Source organism: Heterocephalus glaber, unplaced genomic scaffold, assembly GCF_053883595.1.
Source record: "Heterocephalus glaber isolate CG9 unplaced genomic scaffold, H.glaber_assembly_v1.0 deba00001571, whole genome shotgun sequence".
NCBI lineage: Eukaryota > Metazoa > Chordata > Mammalia > Rodentia > Bathyergidae > Heterocephalus > Heterocephalus glaber.
The window spans coordinates 1,906,431-1,929,846 of record NW_028258356.1 but is presented as its reverse complement, the minus strand read 5'-3'; the positions used below and the strand labels follow the sequence as shown (position 1 = coordinate 1,929,846).

Here is a 23,416-nt window from a genome sequence, read left to right as displayed (position 1 = left end):
TTTGCATCCCAGGCCTTGGGTCGGAGGGGGCCGCGGGGCGAGGAATGGTAAAGTAGCGTCGGCTTGGAGGTGTTTGTGTTTGAGGACGCCCCGCTCCCGGGTCCCCACGGAGCTGGTCTCTTCCTAACTCCTACCTTGAGCAGACTGGATCGTTGTCTCTTCCTCCCGCAGATCCTGCATCCTCCGGTGCCGTGTCTGTACTTCAGGAGACCCGCAACACGTCACCGTCGCCTTCTGAGAAGTGAGTTTCCCTCTGCCGAGATCATTGGTGCCTACTTGCTCCCCCTTCCTTTTATTTTTTATTTTAACCTGGTAGTAGGAAGTATTAAGGGAGCAGGTTTTTAACACACTGTGGTGCGAACTGACTTCAGCCGAATCACCTTTACAGCAGTTTGCCTAGCTCCCACCCCCAGTCTCCTGTTAAGCCTGAGTTACCCGCTGTGCCACCAGAGATCGTTTGAAATTGTGATGACTTTGGTGGAAACTTGGAGTGGAGAAGGAGTGAAGTCTGCTTTCCACGAACGTACCTGTCATTGAAAGTGAAACGAAACTTGTTTTCTTTGCGGTAATCTCCCTTTATTCTTTTTGTGTATGTAAACTTTTCTTTTTATAATTATACAAGATATTTTGACTGAGAAGAAATCCTCTACATATGTGTTTTGGAATTGTGTAGTTGAACGTGAAAACTATTTTCTATTTCATTGATAGAATTTAGTAATGTAAAATATAATTGATTTAAAAGTAAATAAAACTTATGCGTTCCTTTTTTTAAAAAATCACCTTTTCTTCCATAAAAAAATCATTTAATCCACTTTAAATTTATCACTGAAAGCCAAAGGCAAGAAACAGCAGTTACAATGAGCTTACTCTGAAATAAAAGGTTTGTCATGTTTTGAATACAAGGTACTTTACCTATTAGTAGATGTATAAATTCATTTAAATTCCAAAGGGTGCTGGTGTGGCCAGTAGAAAATGTATTGCATCGTTATTCATTTCATTAAACATTCTCCTTCACTGTTCAACTTTAAGGAATTTCACAGGGTAATAAAACATTTCTTTGTCTTTTTCTCCCTTTCTCCTTCTTCCCCGAAAGGTGTCTTCTTTCCTGCTCCTTCCTGCCTCTTCTGCTTTCTCTTCCTTTCGTGTTAACATCCCATATAAAGTAGTATGTTAAAAGATTGGCTATGTCTCTGTATATAATACATACAGTACATGAATATATGCAATATAAATACATATTACTGAGCCTTTAGCCTAGCTATTAATAATTTGAAAGTATAACTATTCATGATTAATTAATTGATAAGATGGAATGATAAAAATAGCATACAACTATGTTACATTAAATATCACTTAAACCATTTTTATCTGTTTGACTTATACGTAGGACTTTGTCCAGGCCAAAAAATAGATTATTCTTATTATCCCTGTATTTACTTAAAAAGCACAAATTTTAAATAGCATGAACATGAAAAAATTAGAAAAATCACTCCTATGGAGACAGATCTAATGTAAGAGTTTTATTACTTTGGGTTTTTACTGGAAGAGGTAGAACAAAAAACATTTTCATAATGAATGTGTAGGGTAGAGGTAGAAAAAATATATTGATACTATTGTTTTCTTTTGGCAGATTTTTTTACTGGAAAATATTACATACTGATTATGTATTTGTGTGTTTTTGAAATATATGTTAAATTTTTTGGAGTACCTCACAGAAAAATTACTTAGATTGAAAAAAAGTATTTTATTAAGGGAAGAATGAGTTTGTATACAATTTATAGAAGACATAAGATTCTTAAATTTTGAGTAGTGATATTATAAAAGTTTAATAGTAACCCCAACTTAGAGTGACAAAATATGTTGCACATAAGTGTAGTCTTCGGGAGTTATTTTTACAAGTGATTATTTCTTGATAGTACTGGCAGAAGTTCAGAGAAACAAGAGTAAGTTTCTAGAGTGCAGTTTGTCAGTATGTTTCAAAACCTGAGCCTGTGCTTTTGTCCCAGCAATTCTTCTAGAAACTGTATCATAAGGAAATGAAGATGTGTGTAATAGTCTGATTGCAAGAGTAATCTTTACTACATTATTTGTTAGATTAAGCAACATATATACTATAAAGAGTACTCAGCCATTAAAAATAATGTAGAGGAAATCTTACTGAGGTGATTGATAGTTGAGTACAAAAACATTTTAAAATATAATTCCAATTTAAAAAATTTTTTAAACTTACCTAGCAAGATATGCACAAGCTATGAAGTTAACCTTGCAGAAGTAGCTATCGTGGTTAATTTTTTTTTCATTATTTTCATCTTTTTATAAGTTTTCATAAAGTTTTTTTGATAATACTACTTTAAAAGGCTACTTTTACCTGGAAAACAAAGCCACATACCCACTTAACAGACCTCAAACTTTTTTCTTTTCTACATTTCTTAACTAAGCACCAATTCCTGTATATTTTACCAAATATGCCTAGGATTTGTTCTTCTCTCTCCATTCCTATGAGCCATTCATTGAATTTTAACTTTATAATTCTCCATCTGAAGTTTTGAAAGAGGATTTTAAAAACTATCTTAGTCATGTTTTTGTCACTGGCACACAGTACCTGACATCTACAACTTAAAAGAGGAAAGCCATGTTTTGGCTAACGGTTTGTAGAGGTTTCAGTCCATAGTTGGCTGGCTCCATGGCAAGGCAGCGTGGCAGAGAGGAAGGGCAGAGAAACCAGTCATGCATGGTGGCAGGAAGCAGAGAGAAATTAAGGGCGGAGGGAGGGAGATAGACCCTTCCAGGCCACACCTGCAGTGACCCATGTCCTCCAACCAGGCTTCACCTGCGTAAAACCCCACCTTGAGTGCATGAGGCTTAGGGGGACATTCTTTTTTTTTTGGTACCAGAGATCCAGCTCAGGACCTTGCTCTTGGGAGGCAGGCGGCAGCACCACTAAGCTAAATCCCTGGCCCAGGGGAACATTCTGATCCAAACTATAATGCTGCATTAAGTTTTACCTCTAGTCTTCCAAACTATCACCAGATAATGCTTTCTACTGTGTAAGTCTTAGGAAATTTACCCACTATGTAAAATCTTTGTAATGATGCCTGTTGCCTACAAGATAAAAATACAAACTCCTTTCCATGAGCAAAATGATTTAATTAGAAAAAAATATAAATAAGAAATAGTTATAGCAGCAACAGCAGTAGACTTAGAGTTCAATGCATGCGAAGCATTTAAAAAATATCTTTATAAAAAAAATTTTTATAATAACTGATGAAATTCTTTAATGTCTACTTATGAGGTAGGAAATGCTAATATATATGTATGTTTAGAGGCTATATTTTTTACTGGTTTAGATAGAGAAGTTGAGAGAAAGCTTGTGTATCAGGAACAGCTTCACTGAGTGGCTGATTGTTCCATGGGGAATGGCGTGTAATTTGGATTGATAAAAGGGACAATTTTAGTGAAGGGAGTATCAAGCAAAGGCAGATAGTTTGCTAGGATACAAACATACACTGGGTCACTTAAAAATTTCCTCAGTTCTGGGGGTTAGAAGGCTAACACAGGTACCTATTTTCCCATGTCTTCACATGGTGTCCTAACTCATTTATTTGTTTATTTTATTTATTTATTTATTTTTTTGGTACCAGGGATCGAACTTGGGACCTTGCGCTTGAGCGGCAGCGCCAGAACCACTGAGCTAAATCCCCGGCCCTTGTTTATTTTTGTGTATTGAACTCAAGGCTTCTGCACTGAGCTACAGCCCAGTCCTTACTTTGTTTTTGTGTTTGTTTGTTTTTGTTTTTGAGATAGTCACTAAGTTGCCTATCCTGGGCTAGAACTTTCAGTTGTCCAACCTTCACCTACAAATTGAGATTATAGGTATATGCCCCCCATGCCTGGCTTCCTTACTCCTTCTGAGGACACTAGTCATTGAATTTCAGATCACTCAGTAACTTTATTTTACCTTAATTTTTACAAGCCCTATCTCCAAATATGGTCACACTGTGAGTACTAGAGATTAGAATTTCAACATACAAATTTGGGAGGTAGGAGCTACAATTCAGCCCATAACAGAGGTATAGGCCGAAATGAGTATAAGCCAGTGACCAGAATCAGAAGGGACTGATTGGATTTACATAGGGTAGGGTGTCAGAACTTTGGAGTGTGTTAAATGCCAGGCAGAGGAATTGACCTGATGGTTTTAAATAAGTCACTCCTAATTCAATCCATTCCCAGTGTTTAGCGCCCTAAGAGGGTGAAAAATCACATTAGAATAGTTAGTACCACATGTCTACACTTTGTATCATATCTAATCCTGTCACCTGACACATGTTCTTATCCTGCCAAAATAATTACTTTAGACATATATCTACAAATCATTTCAAAATTAAAATGCCATGTAAGTTTTTAACCATCTAAATCAATTTAATGTAATAAAATATTTCCCCATATCATGTAGAAGTAACAACAAAATACTTATACTCAGCTTTCTCAACTACCTCATTTAGATGAATGTTTAAATACATGAAAAAGATGTTTTCTCTGTCAGAATACCAACATCTATATTACGTTATCTTTCATTTAAAAAATAATAAAATTACCTCCCCCGAAAGATTATCAGAAAACTATGTAACAGTAAATCAATATAAAATTAACATATACTCATCTAGTATATATTTGCTGGCAATGAAAAGTTGACATCTGTTAAGTACTAAAATACTAAATACTAAAATAATGAAAATTACTTTTTCATATATATAGGAGGTCAATATAAGACTTATCTGTGCCTCTTGAATTGTAATGACTAGTGATGATCATTAAAATGCTAAATATTAACCTATTTTTTTTAAAAGTAGCTTACTCTTAAAGCAAAAATACGTTCAGTATAAATGAAAATGAAATGAAGTAATGATTATGAAGTTTATGTAATCCCAAGAAAATCTCTGACTTGGAAGAGGCAATCTAAAAATCCTTTACTTAAGATTGGTTTCATTTCATAACTCATGCTCTCAGGAACTATTTTTGTGTTTAACCTAAAATTTTCATATTGCTATTTTTGGCAATTTGTTTCAAAAAGGAACCCCCCGTTGATTATCTGGTTAAACATGAATAGTTAGGTTAGTACTGAATGAAGATATAGCATGTACAGGTACAAATTCCCTATGATGAATGTGATCATTATGTAGACCTCAAATGTACTAATAAACTTAATTAGAAAAAAAAAATGTATTGGAAATTTTGTGTGAGGACACAGACGATACCAGGTTCATTTATTTATTTTTTATTTTTGTTACCAGGGATCGAACTCAGGTCCTTGCGCTTGCAAGGCAAGTGACTGAACCACTGAGCTAAATCCCTGGTCCTGATACCAGTTTCATTTAAACAAAATAGTCATGATCACAAATCTGTGCAGTAAAAGACAAATGTTTCACTAAGTTGCCAAGATGCCTTAAGTTGCTATGGTTTAAGAAAAGTCAGCAACAGGTTAAGAATGCTAGCAGTCAACTCTGCAATCATTCAAAATAAAGCATTTAGCTTGCTTTCCCAATCTGTAACAAATTCAGTAGAACAAACAAAAGTATTATGGATCACAGGGTTAGGTTTTATACATATTTTTAGAAAATGTACAAAATTGTGAAAATGTAGTGTCTTTAAAAAATTTTTTTTTTAAAACCACAACATAATGTACTTTAACTGAAATATTAACCATTCTAAAAATGAGGTAGGAAGTGGTAAGCATCTTTAATAATCCCATCATTTTGGGGAGGGGGACAAGTTCAATTGTTTGTATTCTTTTTAAGATCACTTGGTGGATCTAAATCTTCCATAAATGTTGAAGTTACTTTTAACTTATAAAAGCATTGTATATTGCTTGAGGATCTTTATTAAAACTTAATCTCAGCCTTTTATGAAATCTAGTAATGATGACTACAGTGACATTGTAAGACATACCTAAATTGTGTTTATGCCCACATATATTTAAACAATATTTGATACTTATACAAAAATGACAATGAAAAAGTAAAATAAAAATTGGATGGCTCCTTGTTTTAGCTTATAACTTAGAGTTTTCAAAGTTCTGCATTCCTTTCATACCACTTTTCCTAAATTTGTATATTTTCTGTAGCATTTTTGAATTGTATTCCAGAGATGTATGTAAAAGTTATTAATACAGCAAGGTTTGAGAATAGTAGAAAAATGCTCCCTCACCTTAATATGATTTTCTGTTCTCATTCAATATTCGTTTGTCATTCGTTTCAATATGTGCCAGGCATTGCATTGTGACTCAGAGATGGGAAAACCAAACTGTTTTTCTCTATTCTTACACACTGCTAAACAAACTTCTGATAGCAAATGTGTAGGATTATATCCCACATACTGTACCAAGCAATCATTTCTCTAGCCTACACTGGTTGGGTGTTCCCTAACTCAATTCTGGCCCTACATGGACAGGATGGACAGGGCAACTTACAGATGAGGACTCAGTCCCCCAAGACTGTTTCCCAGTTCAGATACCAGTCAAAAGTAGTTTGTCACCTATCCTCTGACTGATAGGATGCCTATGGCCCTCTCCTAAGGTGTCATTTGCTAGAGTGACTTAACTCAAACATTTTACTTATGCTTATCCATTTTTTGTAGAATATTACAAAAGACACACAGAACTGCTAGATGGAAGAGGTAAGGGAGAAAGGAGATGGAGATGTCATGCCTTTCTCAGGTGTGCCACCTAGGTGTCTCCATGTGTTCATTCTATGAATATACTCAGCTGTCTAGAAGCTCTCTGAATCCTTTTTTTTTTTTTCCTTAAAGTTTTTTTTAGGAGATTCCAAAGCATTAATATGATTGGTGACATCATTGGCCATTGATTAAAGTAACCTCCAGAGATTTGGGTGGGAGGGTACTAAACATTCCAGCCCTCTAATAACATGGCTGGATCCCCCTGGCAACCAGCTCCTAACCTGAAGCTATGTAGAAGCCCACCAGGAGTGACCTCATGAGAACAAAAGATTTTTCTACCTTCAGGAAATTCCATGGGACTTAAGGGCTCTGTGCCAGGACAGAGAGACAAAGACCAACCATAAATAGCGTATCTATAAATGTTATCAATCATAATAACACATTGTCATTTAGTTCTCAAACGAATGATGGGCTATAGATATTATCTGTTCTTCCCCAGTTTTGTTATATGCCATATGTGTGAACCAGATCTTTTTGCAGTTTAACACATTCATGAAGGGGCCATAATTTGTATGTCTCACTGCCAGGGAGCTCTGAGCCACAGTAGTATATGTATGGCTCCCATTTGGTGGCACGGGAGAGACCCATCAGATGGTACAAGCCACCCAATGGGATGGTCATGCATTTATTGCCAGTGGGAATGTTAACTTTGTGTGCCATATTTCCCTCTCAAATATCCTTGTCCATGTGCTGAATTTCCCTTACTACTCATCATCTTTGGAATTAATCACAGCAGTATTAAAGTAAGAATATTCCAAACTGAACATTAAAGTTGTGTTACTCTCCAGCGCTTCCATCAGTCACTATCATCTGTATAATAAAATATGTTTTAAAATAATTAAAAGTCAATTAGGAAAGACCTACGTGAGGAAAATTCCGATTCAAATATTGTATTCTCATTGTACACCAACTTTACAGATGCTGTTTTTCAGCTTTCATAATGCAGGAACACTCTTTAAGAATTGCTGTGGATACTCAATGTGATGTTACTTTTATTATAAAGTTACCCAACTATATGCATATATAAAACTAAGTGTACACTTTTATGCTTTTAATACTTTTTTAACTATCAAACTTACTTTCCAAAAATTAGGAAGAAAATACTTAGAATTGATAACATTAATTTTGATTTAACAGAATGTTGTTTTGCTGAGGAAAATCATCACTAGAAATTAAGGCAGCACAGGTTTATTGTGATAACTCAAAAATGCTGTTTTCCCACTAGTTTTTTCTTTGTAATGTTTTAAACTTTTGTTCCAGAAACAAGCAGTTACAATATTTGGCCTTTCATGCATCATTCATTTATTTATTCTTTATCATAGCCCAGAACAATTTAATTTACATAGCTTGACTCTAACTGTAATATAAACAAAAATATAGACACAAATCAAGTGAGATCATTTATATCTTTATATCATCCTTGTGATCTAAATATATTTTAGATGATTTTTGAAATAATTAAAAACTGAAGGTTTTTATGAAAAATCACAAATATTAAAGAATATGTTAGTGTATCACCAGAGATTTGAGGAGTAAAGATTATGAGCTGGAAGTTTGAGTGACTAAGACATGGAATTTTATCCAGCTAGAACATGCAGGCTGATTATCCCTGGGCAACCCCTCCAAGCCTCAGTTTTGCTACCTCACATTTATGCATAGAAGTACTATTATGTCTTCCGAGTTAGAAATATTTTGTCAGATGGCATATGGAAATGTGTAGAATGAAGGAAAATATTCAGTAACTAATAGTTGCTGTAGTGATAATAATGTTTTTATGTGGAAGACTACATGTAATCTAAGGCTTTCAAGTAAAAAGCATAATTACCAATAAGGTGTTTGAAAGGGAAGATATGAGAAAATAGAGTATGTAAGTGGCTGTTAATTATAGAAACAAATGTGCTAGCTGACTGTTACATATTTTCTATGAAAACTAATCAGATAAGGTAGGAAAGTAAAGCGTATTGCTAAGTGATTACATTTCATACTATTGACTAGCAATCATATTTTATTTTGCTACCATCTGAATATTTTAAATAGCTTTTAAATAAATATGTTAACTAATCCTTTTAGCTTATGGGATGCTACACCTTTCACAGTTACTACCAGGGCTTTTAAAGACCAATCATAGCTAGGTGTGGTGGCATACTCTGGGAAGCTAAGGCAGGAGGATTACAAGTTTGAGCCCACCCTGGGCAATTTAGTGACTTAGACCTTATCTCAAGATTTTAAAAGGGCTGCTTGATGTGGCTCAGTGCCTGGGTTCAGTCTTCAGTATTGCAAAAATTAGAAAACCTGATAGAAGGACCTCACACATAACATGATAAGGAAATGGTTTATCAGTAAGCTATATCCTCAGCCCCAAATCCATCATTTATAAAAAATGCTTACAAGATAACTACCAAATATTTGCAAAAAATCTCAAATAACTTTATATTCTTAATGTATATAAAGTAGCATATCTTTGATAAAGGTAGCCCTGGAGGGATATACTCCCAAAATATCTTTTCCTTTTTATTAAGCAGAGTACAATATGAAGCAGTTCTCCAACAGCATACACCTGTTGTTAATCTGTTTTCCATTGCTATAACAGAATACTCAAGACTGATAATTTATTGAAAGAAGTTTATTTAGCTCACAGTTTTGGAGGTCCAAGAGCATGGTACAACCTCTGCCTGGCTCTGGTGAGGGGTCCATAGAAAATAGCATCAAAATGGTAGGAGTGTGGGCCAGAGATTTAGTTCAGTGGTGCTACCACCTGCCTCACAGGCACAAGGTCCTGAGTTCAATCCCTGGTACCAGAAAAAACTGGTAGGAGTGTTGTGTGAAAAAGCTCATATGGAAGACAAGAAGTCAGAGAGCAGGGAGGAGCCAGTCTTACTTCTCTATAACTACCAACTCTTTAAGAAACTAACTGAGGTCTCATAAGAACTACGTTAACTCTTTCCAAGTACAGTACCCTCAGTCTCCTAACAACCTCCCACTAGGCTCTTTCTTTAAAGTTCTGCAACCTCCCAGCATCACTACACTGAGAACCAAGCTTCCAACACAAACCTGAAATCTTACTGAAACCATAACAACTCCCATAAGTAAACATAGAACAGTCAAATGGCAAAACCCAGAGAGTTAATTGATCACATTTAAACTCAGCAACTGCCCATTAGAAGATATTTGATAGAAGATACAAGAAAAAATCATAAAACATCAGACTTCTAAATGTTAGAGAAGACCTGTTTTGCAGTCTGACCCAAAGTCTGGGAATCTTAATAAAAAACAAAAATGTCCTCTTCCTATACTAACAGAGGGAGAAGAAAATCTGTTTTTTAAATTAAAACATACCATACATATTTATTGTGCCTTTTAAATTAAATTGAGCTTGCATGAATTTATGTAGTTTCTAATAGAAACAAAGATTACAAAAAGGAAGAGAATGAAAGAGAAAGAACCCATGTTGAGTTTCTCAGTTCTTCAGTACATTAGTTTCATAAGCAACTGATAAGTATTATTTTAAAAACAAAAAACATAAAGGAACCATTGTAAATTAAGCATAGGAAATGTGAGTTAAACCAAGTAAGTTTTACTATGGGAAAGTTTGTTGCTACTTTTAATATGTGTCTCTAAGTGGCTTAGTTCTTTTTTTATTGAAGATTTTAGTATCTCACAAAACATCATATCTGACTGCATTTGATAATACTGTTGTAGTCAGGGTTTGCAAGGGAATAGGTTTAATACAGGATTATTTATAGGATTATTTTATAATAATCACCCAAAAAGTCAAATGCAGAGCACTGCAAGATATCTGTCCACAACCTAGAGACCTGAAGAATCTAGCTGAGGGCCTGGATCCCATGGCAGTATCCTGCACAAGTCCAGCTAAAGGCCTAGAACTGAAGGCAATGTCCTCCATGAGTCCAGCCTAAGGCCTAGAGCTCACAGCAATGCCTCATGTAAGTCAGTATTAAGAATCTGCAGCTCCCAGTGCCCAGGAGGAGGCTTCTGGGCCGCCATACCACTCCCTTCAGCGCAGAGGAGGTGAGCCACACGGACGCCAGCAAGACCCCCACCCCACCCCCGTCAAAATGAAAAGACACAGAAATAAGTCTCAAAACCACATTTCCAGATCACCTAAAGCAACCCCCAAAGGGAAATGAAATTGAACACTCTGATACTCAACCACCTGGAATCCCTGAACTGGCAACAAAAGAGGATCTGGAAAAAATAAAAGTCAAATAATTTATCAGATAACAGCAGAGGTTGTGCCCATAGTATAAGACAAGATCAATAAATCTAGAGAAGACACAGATAAAAAAAATAGAGGAACTGAGGAACATGATGGAATGCCAACATAGGAAACAAATGGAATCCATAAAACACATGCAAAGAGATTTCCAGGAGATTAAAAACTTCATTGAAAGCTTGTACAGCAGAATGAGCCAATGTGAAGACAGAATTTCAAGTATAGAAGATAAGATTGCATGTAGTGACCAGGAAAAGAAAAATTGCTTTAAAATAGTAAGGGACCACAAGAAATCAATCCAGCAGCTGCTAGACGATGCAAAGAAGAATAACAAGACTGATTGGAGTGAATGAAGAAACAGGAGACAGTGCAGATGACATAAACTGTTCACAGAAGTGATGGCAGAAAACTTCCCAAGCAGGGAAAAAGAACTTGACATACAGATAAATGAGGCATTTAGGACTCCAACTAGCCTTGATCAAAAAAAAATCTACACATAGGCATATAATTGTTAAGATTCCAGAAACCCAACAGAAGAACAACATTCTACAAGCAGTTAGAGAAAAGAAACAAATCACATACAAAGGAAAGCCCATCAGAATCACAGCAGACTTCTCAACACAACCCTCAAGGCAAGAAGACCTTCAAGTGACATTTCAAGCCCTAAAGGAAAACAGCCTCCAACCCAGGTTGATGTACCCTGCAAAACTGTCTTTCACACCTGGTGGGAAAATAAGATACTTTCATGACAAAGAGCACCTTAGGAACTTCATGAAAAACAAACCAGTGCTACAAAAAATTTTAGACAATATCCTAGGAAAAGACAATGAGGATCACAACCCCAGGAAGCCTAGCAGAATGAATCCATTGGGCATGACAAGAAATTAAATGCAAAGGGGTAGAATCCAACAAAAAAAAGTCATGACAATGATAAGTCAATATGTATCAGTTATAACCATCAATGTTAATGGTCTCAGCTCACCAATCAAAAGAACTAGACTAGCAGAATGGGTCAAGAATCAAGATCCAACAATATGCTGCATACAAGAAACACACTTAATACAAAAAGAAACTCATAGACTGAAAGTTAAAGGGTGGAAAACAATACTCCATGTGACAGGAACCTGGGGGGAAAAAAAAAAAAAAGGAGTAGCTATCCTCTGCAGATCAAGTGGATTTCAAATGAAAGTCTGAAACACTTCTGGTCCCAAGCATTTCAGATAAGGGTTAGTCAACTTGTATGTACAAATCTATTGTGAACATGTGTTTTCATTCCTCTCAAGTAAAAACTTAAGAACAGGACTGTTGGTTCTTAACAGTAATACAAGAAATTTCTATATTGTTTTCCAAAATGGTTTTATCATTTTACATTCACATTAGCAGTATTCGAAAGTTCAAACTGGTTCACACCTAAGCTCACATTAGTTCTTTTAAAACTTTTAACTTCATCTGCCTAATGAGTGTATAATATGATCTTGTTATTGTACTGATTAGTATTTTTCTGATTCTAGTGTTGCACAACTTTCCTTGTGCTGTACTGGCTATTTATCATCTTCTTGTGTCTACTTTTTAATTGGGTTGTCTATGAGCTGTAAATGTTTTTCATATATTCTGGTCATAGGTTATATGTATTATAAATATGATCTGTTTAAGGACTACTTTTCATTTTCTTAGCGATGTCGTTTAAAGTTCTAAATTTTGATGAAATCTCATCAATTTTTTCTTTTATACCTCGTATTTTTTGTACCATAGGAAATTCTTGCCTACCCTAAATTCATGAACATTTTTCCCTTATAATTTCTTCTTAAAGTTTTATAGTTTTAGTCTTTCATATTTAGGTTCATAGATCCTTTCAAGTTATTTTTATGTATGGAAATAAAGGGTTGAAATTAATTTTTTATATACAGATAGCAGGTGTTCTTAGTGCCATTTGCTGAAAACACCATCTTTTCCTCTGCTCTTGAGTTTATGTTCTATAAAATGTTAATGTTAAATAATCTTTCAAAACTCAGTGGACCATATATGTGTGGTTCTATTTCTAGGTTCCCTGTTTTATTCCAATGATCTATATGTCTTTCCTCACGCCAACACTGCCTTGATTACTGTAGCTTTAGAGGAAGTCTTAAAATTAGGTAATAAATGTTTTCCAACACGTTTTTTTTTTCTTTTTTTCTTTTTTCTTTTTACTTTTCTAGGTCCTTTGTACTCCTACATAACTTTCAAATTTCAATATCCAATTCTTCATTTATAGCAAGTATACACAGACCTGAATTTTTATATATACCTTGTGTTTTCTAATCCTGCTAAATTCAGATACAAGTTCTAGGGGCTCCTAGAGATTTCTTAGTATTTTCTCTGTAGATGATCATTTCATCTCCATATAAAGGTTTTACTTCTACCTTGCCAATCATATGCTAATTGTTTCCTTTTATTGCCAGACTATTTTGGTTTGAGCCTGTGTTTCAAAGTTTAATGGGCAGATGAAGAGTAGGCATATCTACCCTTGTTCCCCACCTTAGGGAGAAAGCATTGTATCTTCTCCATTCATATAAGGCGTTTTTGCTGGAAGTATGGAGTACATGGCTTATCTGTTGAGAAGGTTCTGTTCTACTTCTATTCTCCTGATAGCTTTTACCGTGAACAGCTGTAGAATTTAGTCCAATACTTTTTCTGCAATTACTGTTAGGATCATATGGCTTTTTCCTTTCCTCTGTTAAAATGATGACTTATAGGAGTGGATCTTCCAATCCTGAACCAACACTGCCATCCCTATAATCAAACCACTTTCTACCTGCTGCCAGATCTGACTTCTAATAGTCTGTTTTGTTAAACAAATTATTATCTATGTTCATACTTTTTTCTTCTATTATCTTTATCCAGTTTTAGTATTGGCACAATGTTGATTTCCTAAAATGAGGGGAGAAATGTTCCTTCTTTTTTCTGCTTTAAATGTTTGATATACTTCATCAGTTAAAATGTATATGAGCCTCTTGTCATATAGGTAGGTTTTCAAGCTAGGAATATACTTTCTTTAATAGGTGCTATTCAAATTTTATATTTCCTCCAGAGTCGGTTTCATTAATTTGTCTTCCAAGGTACTTCTTAGAAGTTGTCAAATTTATTTCAAAACAGATTTTTGTAATATGCTTTCTATATCCTTTTAAATTCTGTAAAATCTGTGGTAATGTCCTCTAAATTTTGATATTGTAATTAAAACAATGTATAATTGATATTACATAATAGGAAGAAAAGGTCTAAAGGAGTAGGGGAAGTGGGAGAGGTAGGGGAAAGGACAGAAGGGAAAAGAAAAAACATAACAAAAGGAAAAAAAAAAGGAAACAAAGTCTTTGCAAATAGGAAAGGTTGGAGGTGGTCAAGGGAGGGCAGGGAAAGGGGAAAAAATAAAAACCAAGATACATCATTTACAGGTATAAGATCCCATTGATGACTGTAACTGTATTTTATACCTAAAATGTATCGATAAACTTAATGGAAGAAAAAAAAAAAAATCTGCACCGGGAAAGCCCAAAGGCCAGTGGTGGAAGCTAGAAAGTCTTTGCTGGTGGTATGAAGGATCTGCACTGGAGCCAGGAAGCGACACTCAAGGCGAAGACAGCTCCTCTGAAAAAAACAGCCAACCCTGGTAACAGTGATGAGAACAGCCAAGATCATATCAGGAAAAACAGCTGTGGCAAGCTTCTCCAGGAAGATCAGCAGCATACATCTACCCCTCCAGTTCTTTTATGCTATTGGCAACAGTCCTCAGGTGAGGCTTCCACGCCTAGAACCATGCTGACTCGGTTCAGCTGGTATGTTCCAAGTTGACTACAGATGTTATACTTGAAAGGCTGAATTCTGGGTTCCAGTACTTACTTGAAGATTGAGAATTATCAACTTTAGTGTGAGAAATTGACATGCGAAATGAATTGTATATCAGGGAAGATAATTTGAACAGGACCAGACAAGAGATTTCTCTTATCCTCTTTCTGCAAGTTTTACAATATGTTAAACAATGTGTTAAACTAACACTTTAGGACAATACTATACATAGGTTGATCCAAAAAAATAGTGTTTTAAATTATTCCGATAAAAGACATTGCTATTAATCCCTTTCAGAATACCCTCTTGCTTCAGACACATCCTATCATTCTTGCCACCTTATGAGTGTCCTCTTTCATGAATACTTTTACAAGATATTATCAAAACTAGTGAATGCTGTTGCCAAGTGCCATCCAGTGGTGAGGCAGGCTTATAAAAACATGGTGTGACCTTGTCCACCTTATTCACTGGATCTGGCATAATGAAACTTTGGACTCTTCCCCAAAGTTAAAATGATTTTGAAACCTAAATGTTTTCAATCAAGGCAGCCACAACAGCACAACTGAAGACATTCACGAAAGACTTCCAGAACTGCTTTAGAAAGTGGCAAGAATGACAGGATAAGTGTGTTTGAAGGGGGGGGCCCATATTTTGAGAGGGGTTAATGGCAATGTGTCTTTTACTATAATAATTTTTTCAAATGTAAACATTCACTATTTTTTATTCACCTTGTAGTTACAGCTGAATTATTTTTGTAGATACCTGTATACTATAATGTTGAGTGAGCGTTTTCCCCTTGCCCTATAGTTAAAATTATGCCTGAAAGCTGAGAATAAAATGTATTAAATTCTCCTTACTATAAGTTCAAATAATGTTAAATAGCCTAACAGTATTAAACTAAGTAGTGTCATAATCAGCCCCATCACCATCACCACTACTTACGCCTGTCAATCCTCAGTCAAAAATTAGTAGGAATAAGAGATCAAAGGAGGCCTTTTAGAGAAGCAGTGTTTGTGGGTAAGGGCACTTGCCAGTATGTAGTTGGAATGGTAGGGGGGTGTTTGAAGAGAATCGGTTGTAAAGATTAAGATTACTAGTAGAAGGGGAGATATATCTTTTGAATATTGGCTTGTTAGGGGACTTGATGAGCTCCTAGAAGCTGTGTAGAGAGAAAAGAATTTGAAAGAGATGATAGCCTGAAGGAGGCCAAGACAGCAAGAAAGTGACCTCTGTGACAATAATTTAGTGTGGTAGGAATAATGGAGATTGCTATTGGTGGTAGGAACACCAGGGAAGTTAGGTGAATTGAACCATTTTCCCACTATGAAGACTGACCACATCAAGAGGAATGAAATAGGTAAAGTCCAAATGGCCACCATCAGGAAACTAGGTAATCAGAGGCCCCTATAGACTCCCCTAAAGAAGCCTAATTGGTGATACAGCTTTTGGATACTGCCACACAGAGTTTATCAATATCTAATTAATGAGATTTGTGTCCTTAACTAGTAAAACCTAAACATTTGCCCTTTTCTTTATCCTTTTTGCCACAAAGCAAAAGCACTAAGCCTAGAAGGGGAAGCAGGTGTCTGAAAGCAAGATTTCTCTCCCACAACTTCCATGTCACTAGAGTACTCCCTATACTGGGGTGGGAGGAGGTAGGAAGAAAAAATAAGAGCTTGGAAGTGAGCTTAGATTGAAGCTTGAAAGTTAACAAGACTGATTCTTTAATCTTAGATTGTGACTATGTTAGACTGTGACTGTTTCGAGAACCTTAAACGATTGAAAATCAGAACCTTACAATTACCATTAAAGGAGCCACCACTCTAAAAAAAAAAAGGAAGGAGATTCTACCTGTTATTGTTGGGGACAGTGGTGGGTAGGGAAAGAACACTGTTATTGTTTAAATTCAACAGGTTCAAACATTTTAGTAAACCAGACAGAAATACTTAAAAATATGCATGCTTATGTAAAGTTCTGCAGTTGAAAACAAGAAAGTATTTTAAAGGTGTGCCTACAATTTTCAGCAAAAGAAAGACATAAAAGTCTTAGGAAAGCAGCATCCTTTACAGAAATGTTAATTCTTTAAAATCCAGTTCCTTTTTGCATTTGCTACACATTGAAAAGAAAGAGAGCTGTATCATTCAATCCTGATATTGTCACTTAGGTCAATCTGGATATTGTTACCCATTCAAGATTTTAAACTGAAAAGTAAGATTAAAGAGCAAAGGAGTCTAAACTTCCACTTTACTTTTAGCATTTGCCTTTTTAAGTCAATTACACAGAATTTTAAATCAGTGTTTTTACTTTCAATAATTTAAAGTTTCACTCAAAAATATTATCTCATATCTTCCAGGTGAATATTTTATTGATGTCTGGTGCAATAATATCTAGCATGTGTCTAGTCAAACCTTTAAATCATCTCACCTAATAAAATGTGACACATGACAAACTGTTTTTTGTTCTTTTTATTGGTGAGGAAATAGTATAAGTGATTGCCTTCCAACTTCAGATCTGGACACAATTGGATCATTCTTTTTTATGAAGAACAACACAAGTGCATGCAAATTTCCAGTGTATGCATGCTGACAGTTACTTACTATGTGCCAGGCACTTAGCTAAACAGGAAAACAGAGGAGTAAGAATGGCAAGTAAAGGCTCCTGTTTTGTGGAAGTTATCAGTCAACCAAATATATTCTACATAATATTATTGAGAAGAACTATGAAGGAAAATGAAACAAAATAAGAATGACAGGAAGATGGAATGCTCTTTTACATCAAATGGTCAGTGAAGACATCTTAGAAGGTAACATTTGAGCAAAAGATCTGTAAGTACTGAGGTATCAAGCTCATGTTGATACATACGTAATATAGGCATCAAGCTATTTAATACTCCTTAAATAATTTTTTTGTATATTCTCAACTCCATTTAAGAAACAGTCAACTTCTACAAAAACTAGCACATTGTTAATTAATTACAATTATTTCTCCATAGAAAGTGTTGCTCTGGTCTCATTCATTTTATTTCATTTGAATTCAGCAACTCTATAATAGATTATTTTTATATTCCAGAATTTATTCTACACTCTTATCATCCAACATTGAATAAATAATGTGGAGATTACATTCTAGCAGAAAAATACAGGCAATAAATAACCAACATAATATGTACTATGTTAGAAGGTGATTTGTGCTATCTGAAAGAGAGTAGATCAGGATAAGAGATTATAATTTACTATGAGAAAGATAGTTTTCATTAGTAAATAGGCTACCAGAATGAGCTTCAGTTGAGGCTAGGCCTGGAAAAACACCTGAACAGGCAAGGGAGTTGCGGCTCTCATTGACAAACGTTGTTTTATCCATATATACATACACTTTTTCTTCCAAGGAATTTACTATCTTTCAACTTTTTTTTTTTAGCTAATTTATTTTCTTTTGGGGGTGTTACCAAAGATCTAACTCAGGACCTTGTGCTTGCAAAGCAGGCATGGTGCCACTAAGCTAAATCCCCGGCCCTTTTTTAGCTAATAAAAACAGAGTGAATAAGATATACCATCACCATGTATAAAACTATCTGCAGTTGTGTATATATTTTCATTTACTTAGATGATAACATATATATATATGATCTTAAATTTTTACCTGAGATTATAAAGAACTGCCATTTTAAATGCCACTGAAGATAACATGATTAGAGACATATTTTTATATACTGGCATGTGTAGATAACACGGCAAGTATCTACTTTCTTGTTTTAAAAAAAATGGTATTCTTAAATCCAAATAATAACTAGAAATCCAAAATAATAATTTGAGATTAGTTGAAAAAAGTAATTACTTCATGCTATAAATTGAGTGGAAGGCTAACAAGTATAATGATTTGTTGGTATGAGTAGTTAAAAAAATTAACTTTGTTGAGTTCGTGGAATAAAATTAGAAGTTTGATATTATTTTTTGGCTTAGTTCTTCTGTTTTTTATATGTTGCTAACTTTATTACAAATTTGATTAAAGACAACCCTTATTAATCTGCACATCATATTTATTATTCTGCAGAGGTAAGTAATTTTATTTTTGGAACAGGGTCTTGCTAAGTTGCCCGGGGTTGTCCTTAAACTTGTAATCCTCCTGCTTCAGCCTCCTGAGTAGCTGAGATTACAGGCATGTGTCACCATACCCAGCAAAATCTAATTTTTATGTTTCTAAGGCTTTATATTTTCAAAACCTACCTACATAACCACTACTAGCCATTTTGGTATAGTAATTTTATTTCTTTTCCATTTTCAAATTGCATTCTGTGTTAAATTTTGAATCAGTGTTGGCTAACAGATAACCTTTTTATAACTTTAGATACAGTATCTTTTGTTAAAAAGGTCATAATTGTTTGGTAAACACTGTATATTTTACTAACAAAAATCAGCGTTTCATTTGCTAAAAAAATTTTAAAGAATAAGTTTGGATTTTTCCCTCCCATAAAACCCTTCTTTCAAGCCTAGTCTACATTGTCTCTTTCTCTCTTCTGAATTTATTTTCTATACTATTTATAGGTTATCTTGTCTGTTTTAGCTTCCAAAAATAGACCATCATTTTCTGAGGACAAATAACCAGCTCTTACCAGTTAGCACAATTTTTTTTTTCACAAAACAACTGTTCTACTATACTTGCACCACTCACAATTTTACTACATTTATATTTATATCTCTTAAGTGTAGATATAGATGTCTATAGGGTAGTATACCAAATTATTTTTTTATTATACAATTGAAGTCTCTTTAAGTTTGAAAAAGTATTTAGTATGCCTCCCTGAGCTAGGAAGCCAGAGACCACCCTCCCTTCTCTCTCTGTGGTACCTGGGGTTCTATTGTCCAAATCACTTTGTAGCCAAAGTGACAATCCTAAGCTATTAGATATAAAAAGTTGATCATAAGAGAATATTAGTCATAAAGTTCAAGCCCAAAATGTTTTTATTTTAAATTGTCATTAAAGTATTTTGCTGTTAAATCTACAGTCTAGAGATTTTTAAAAACCAAATTAAAGAGCTTTCATTACATTTTCCTTCTACAGTCTGCACAAATGTTAAATATAACCTCTAGGCATTAAAACATGACTATTGTAATTTAAAAGTAGGCATGAGATTCCTGCTATTTGATAGATTTTAATTTTTGGATACATAAAACATTATATCTAGGGTGTCCTTAGGAAAAACTCACAAAGTAATCTTTGATATCTACCCCTACCCACTTTAAGTCCTCATCCCTGATGATTATTTCCTGCATGAATTTTCCCATTTCCAGAAAAAATTGGGGAAGAGTGGGCCAGAGTCTAATTTTAGAGAAATAGGGTACTGCTGAAGTTGTCAAGACCTAGGGAACCAATTACTTTGAGTAGAACTATTGTAAAAATTGAAGAAAGACTAACCTGATCGAGTAACCTGCACCATAGGCATTGTACACCTCCACTTTTTCCTGCTAAAGAAAAACATTACCTCATGGGCTGAGCTTTGGCTAGAGCTGGAACTTCATGTGAATTTCAGTTCACATCCATACGTATGGAGAACTGAATAGTTTATACTGATTTTCAGCTTCCCCCAAATTTTGCTCCCATATTACTCCTTACTCTACTTATAAGTACTCTCCATGGAAATCCATTTGTTCTATACATGATCTTCTCAAGGTCAAGTAATCCATACTTTAAAAAGGGTGTCAGGGAGCTAATTTGATAAAGTAGTACAACAAAGCAGAGTCCTATGCTCCTGCACAGATTGCATGCCTATGAAGTTGGGCCCTCTGCATAAAAAGTGCAAGATCATGATAAAAACTCTAGAAGTCTATTACTGCAATTAATAGAACTTCTAATTTTATCTTCTGAAAGAGCCCAATGAGTACCTACGCTTATTAAAATTTTACTTGGAGGGCCAGGGATTTAGCTCAGTGGTTCTGCCACTTGCCTCCCAAGCACAAGGACCTGAGTTCGATCCCCAGTACCAAAAAAAAAATTTTTACTTGGAAAAGTACTTGATATTATAATTGTAGAGTTATTAGCATGTTTTCTCATAATCCAAATTAAAATGTATAGCTATGTTAAAAATTCAGATTACAGGGCTGGGGATTTAGCTCAGTGGTTCCGCCGCCTGCCTCACAAGCACAAGGTCCTGAGCTCAATCCCTGGTACCAAAAAAAACAAAAAAAAAAAATTCAGATAACAGTATTTGTTAAACTAATTTTTTGTTATTTTTCTAAACAGTAAATATAAGTTCAGATTTTCTAAGGAGAAAAAGTCATATTTTTATTTCTATTAAAAGGATATTTTAATAAACAGTCTTAGGTTTTATGTTCTATAAGTGAATGGTACCAGCTTGAATTTATTATATTTTCAATTGAACATTCCTTTGGCCTTATTAATAAAAAATACACTTTAAGGAAGGAAATCATTTGACAGCTAGGAAAATAACACCGCATTTTATGTTTTTCAGACAAGCTTGAGTTTAGAACCTAGAAAGTACAGCAGTTAAATTGCAGTATGCTTAATCAAGCTTGTTTAGTTTACATATTTTTATAATGTACAAAGTGAAATTTAACCAAGAACCTTTCAATACAATCTGTTGCAACAGATTAATAATCCTTTTCCTCCTTAGAAACTTTACAGTAGTTAAGAAAGCCAAATCATTTTTTAACTTTCTGATTTGGATTTTTAGGCTGGATACCTAATTAACTAATACATGAAATTGGTAAATAGGCATTATCAATGTGACATGCCTTCCTAAAACAAAGTATATGGAACTAAGTTTCAATCCACCTAAATTGCTCTCTTAGATTGTACAACTTCCTCAAGAGCTTGAGAAACTAGATCCCTGAATGAAATCTCTTCTCATACTGCCTTCTCTCTGGCAATTTATGATGTGACAAATAGTAAAGTTAGCAAAGCAAACCTTAATATCCCACATGTGTGCTTAAACTCTAAAGAGAGTGAGCCAAGCAATAGGAAAAAAAACTTGTAAGTAAAATTTTGGTATGTTACATATGGTTAAGAACCAGGAAAAAGATAAAGCAAAAAAGGAATATAGGACCCTAGGTAGAGAGATGATGGATGCAGGACTGTAATACAGAATGAAAGAAAAGTCCCCTCTGAAATGACTAAGTAGAAATGTGGAGGAAGAAAGCATATAAACCATTGAGTATTGGGGGGAAGAGCATTGCATGCAGAGGGAGCTTGTTATGTTCAGGGTCCAGCATGAAGACAAGTAAGGCCTGAAAGCAGTGAGAAGTGAGATCTCACTAGGATGCAAGGTAAGAGAAACAAAGAAGTGAGAGAGGAGGGAGTCCTGTGGAGAAGGGTACAGAATCTCAATCATACTTCACTATAAGCTATCTTGATAGCTGAGTTTTAAATGAAATAAACCATTAGAAGATTTAGAGTAAAGTGATGTGATATTTTGTTGAGAAGGCCTGACTAAACTGTGGTAAGAAGCAGAAGCAGGAAGGGCCGGTAGGATGCAATAGCAGTTTTCCAAGTGAAAGGAGATAATGATTTGCACCAGAACTATAGCAAAGATGTGAACAGCAGTAAATTTCTGAATAAAGAGCTCCCTGATCTATTTAGCTTACCATTAATTTAAATATTATTTTACAAAAATAAATACTATTTTACAATCATTTGTGACATACATTTTCATAGTAAAATGTTTGAAAATTATAAGTAATTGAAGAAGTCAAAGCAAAAATCACTCAACCTCACTCTTAAAATTTAATTAATAGCTTTTCATCCCTTCTGATTCATTATACCAAATATCATTTTGTTAACCACTATTTACTTGTATATTATGATCATTTCCTATTTCTTTAAATATTTTGCTGTAACATAGATAGCATTAGGGCCTGCATGGCATAGTGTGTATATAACATAATGTAACTGTTGTATAAATAGAGCAGTTTATTTAACCAGTTCTCCATTGTTGACCATATACACCTTTTCAAATTTTTTTCTATTATAAATACCACTAAAATGAACATCTTTGTTGCTATGTCTTATAATTGAGTGCTGAATTTGAGCTCAAAAGAAGACATCATAGGACAGAACTATTACCATAAACTGACAACTTAGATTTTTTTAGCTATAAGGATAAAGAAATTATCTGCGTCTTATGCATAATGACAGATTTTAAAGATACCAAAAATATTTCAATATAAAATATTTATAAATTTCTGCTGAAGACTGAATAAGCACTCATGTATATAAGAATTTGTTTTCTATTTGTAATAGTCATAGTTGACCAACTGGAAAAGCTGTTACTATTTTAAAATTCAACATGAACTGTGGTCATGTTGGCTTTCTGGCACCTAAGCTTTTATAACCATCTGTTTATTCGGCATTATCCCCACTTGTGACACTTATGCCAGTTTCTAAAAACCGTGTTTAAATCAAGATGGACAATATTTATCCTTTGAAATATAAATCATCAATTAAATTATTGTACTGAAAGTTGAACCTAGGCCCTTCACACTGAGCTGTATCCACAACCCTTTTTTCGTGTTTTATTTTGACAGTATCTCACTGTCATTTTGAATTAATTTTTTAAAGACCTATAGTCATTTACTGATTTTAAGAGTATGTGGAAATTAAAATATCCGCAAACTTGTA

The 23,416-nt window shown here is 34.6% G+C and overlaps 1 protein-coding gene and 1 long non-coding RNA gene across 8 annotated transcripts in view; one reads left to right on the top strand and one right to left on the bottom strand.

The window, feature by feature from the left end:
• Positions 1–274, bottom strand: part of Cnot2 (CCR4-NOT transcription complex subunit 2) — a 96,044-nt gene extending 95,770 nt beyond the window's left edge. The window contains exon 1 of the mRNA XM_087192415.1: positions 135–274. The gene's annotated coding sequence lies outside the window, so the exon portion shown is untranslated. The remainder of the gene's footprint in view (positions 1–134) is intronic.
• LOC110349230 (uncharacterized) overlaps positions 1–23,416 on the top strand; it is a 46,988-nt gene that overhangs the window by 314 nt on the left and 23,258 nt on the right. For 3 of the 7 annotated variants that reach the window (XR_015443466.1, XR_002395060.2, XR_002395062.2), the window contains exon 2: positions 172–565. This is a non-coding gene — a long non-coding RNA (uncharacterized LOC110349230). Of the gene's footprint in view, positions 1–171; positions 12,039–23,416 lie in introns of those variants that run through there. The other 4 variants (XR_015443464.1, XR_015443463.1, XR_015443465.1 and 1 more) reach the window with 2 other exon arrangements.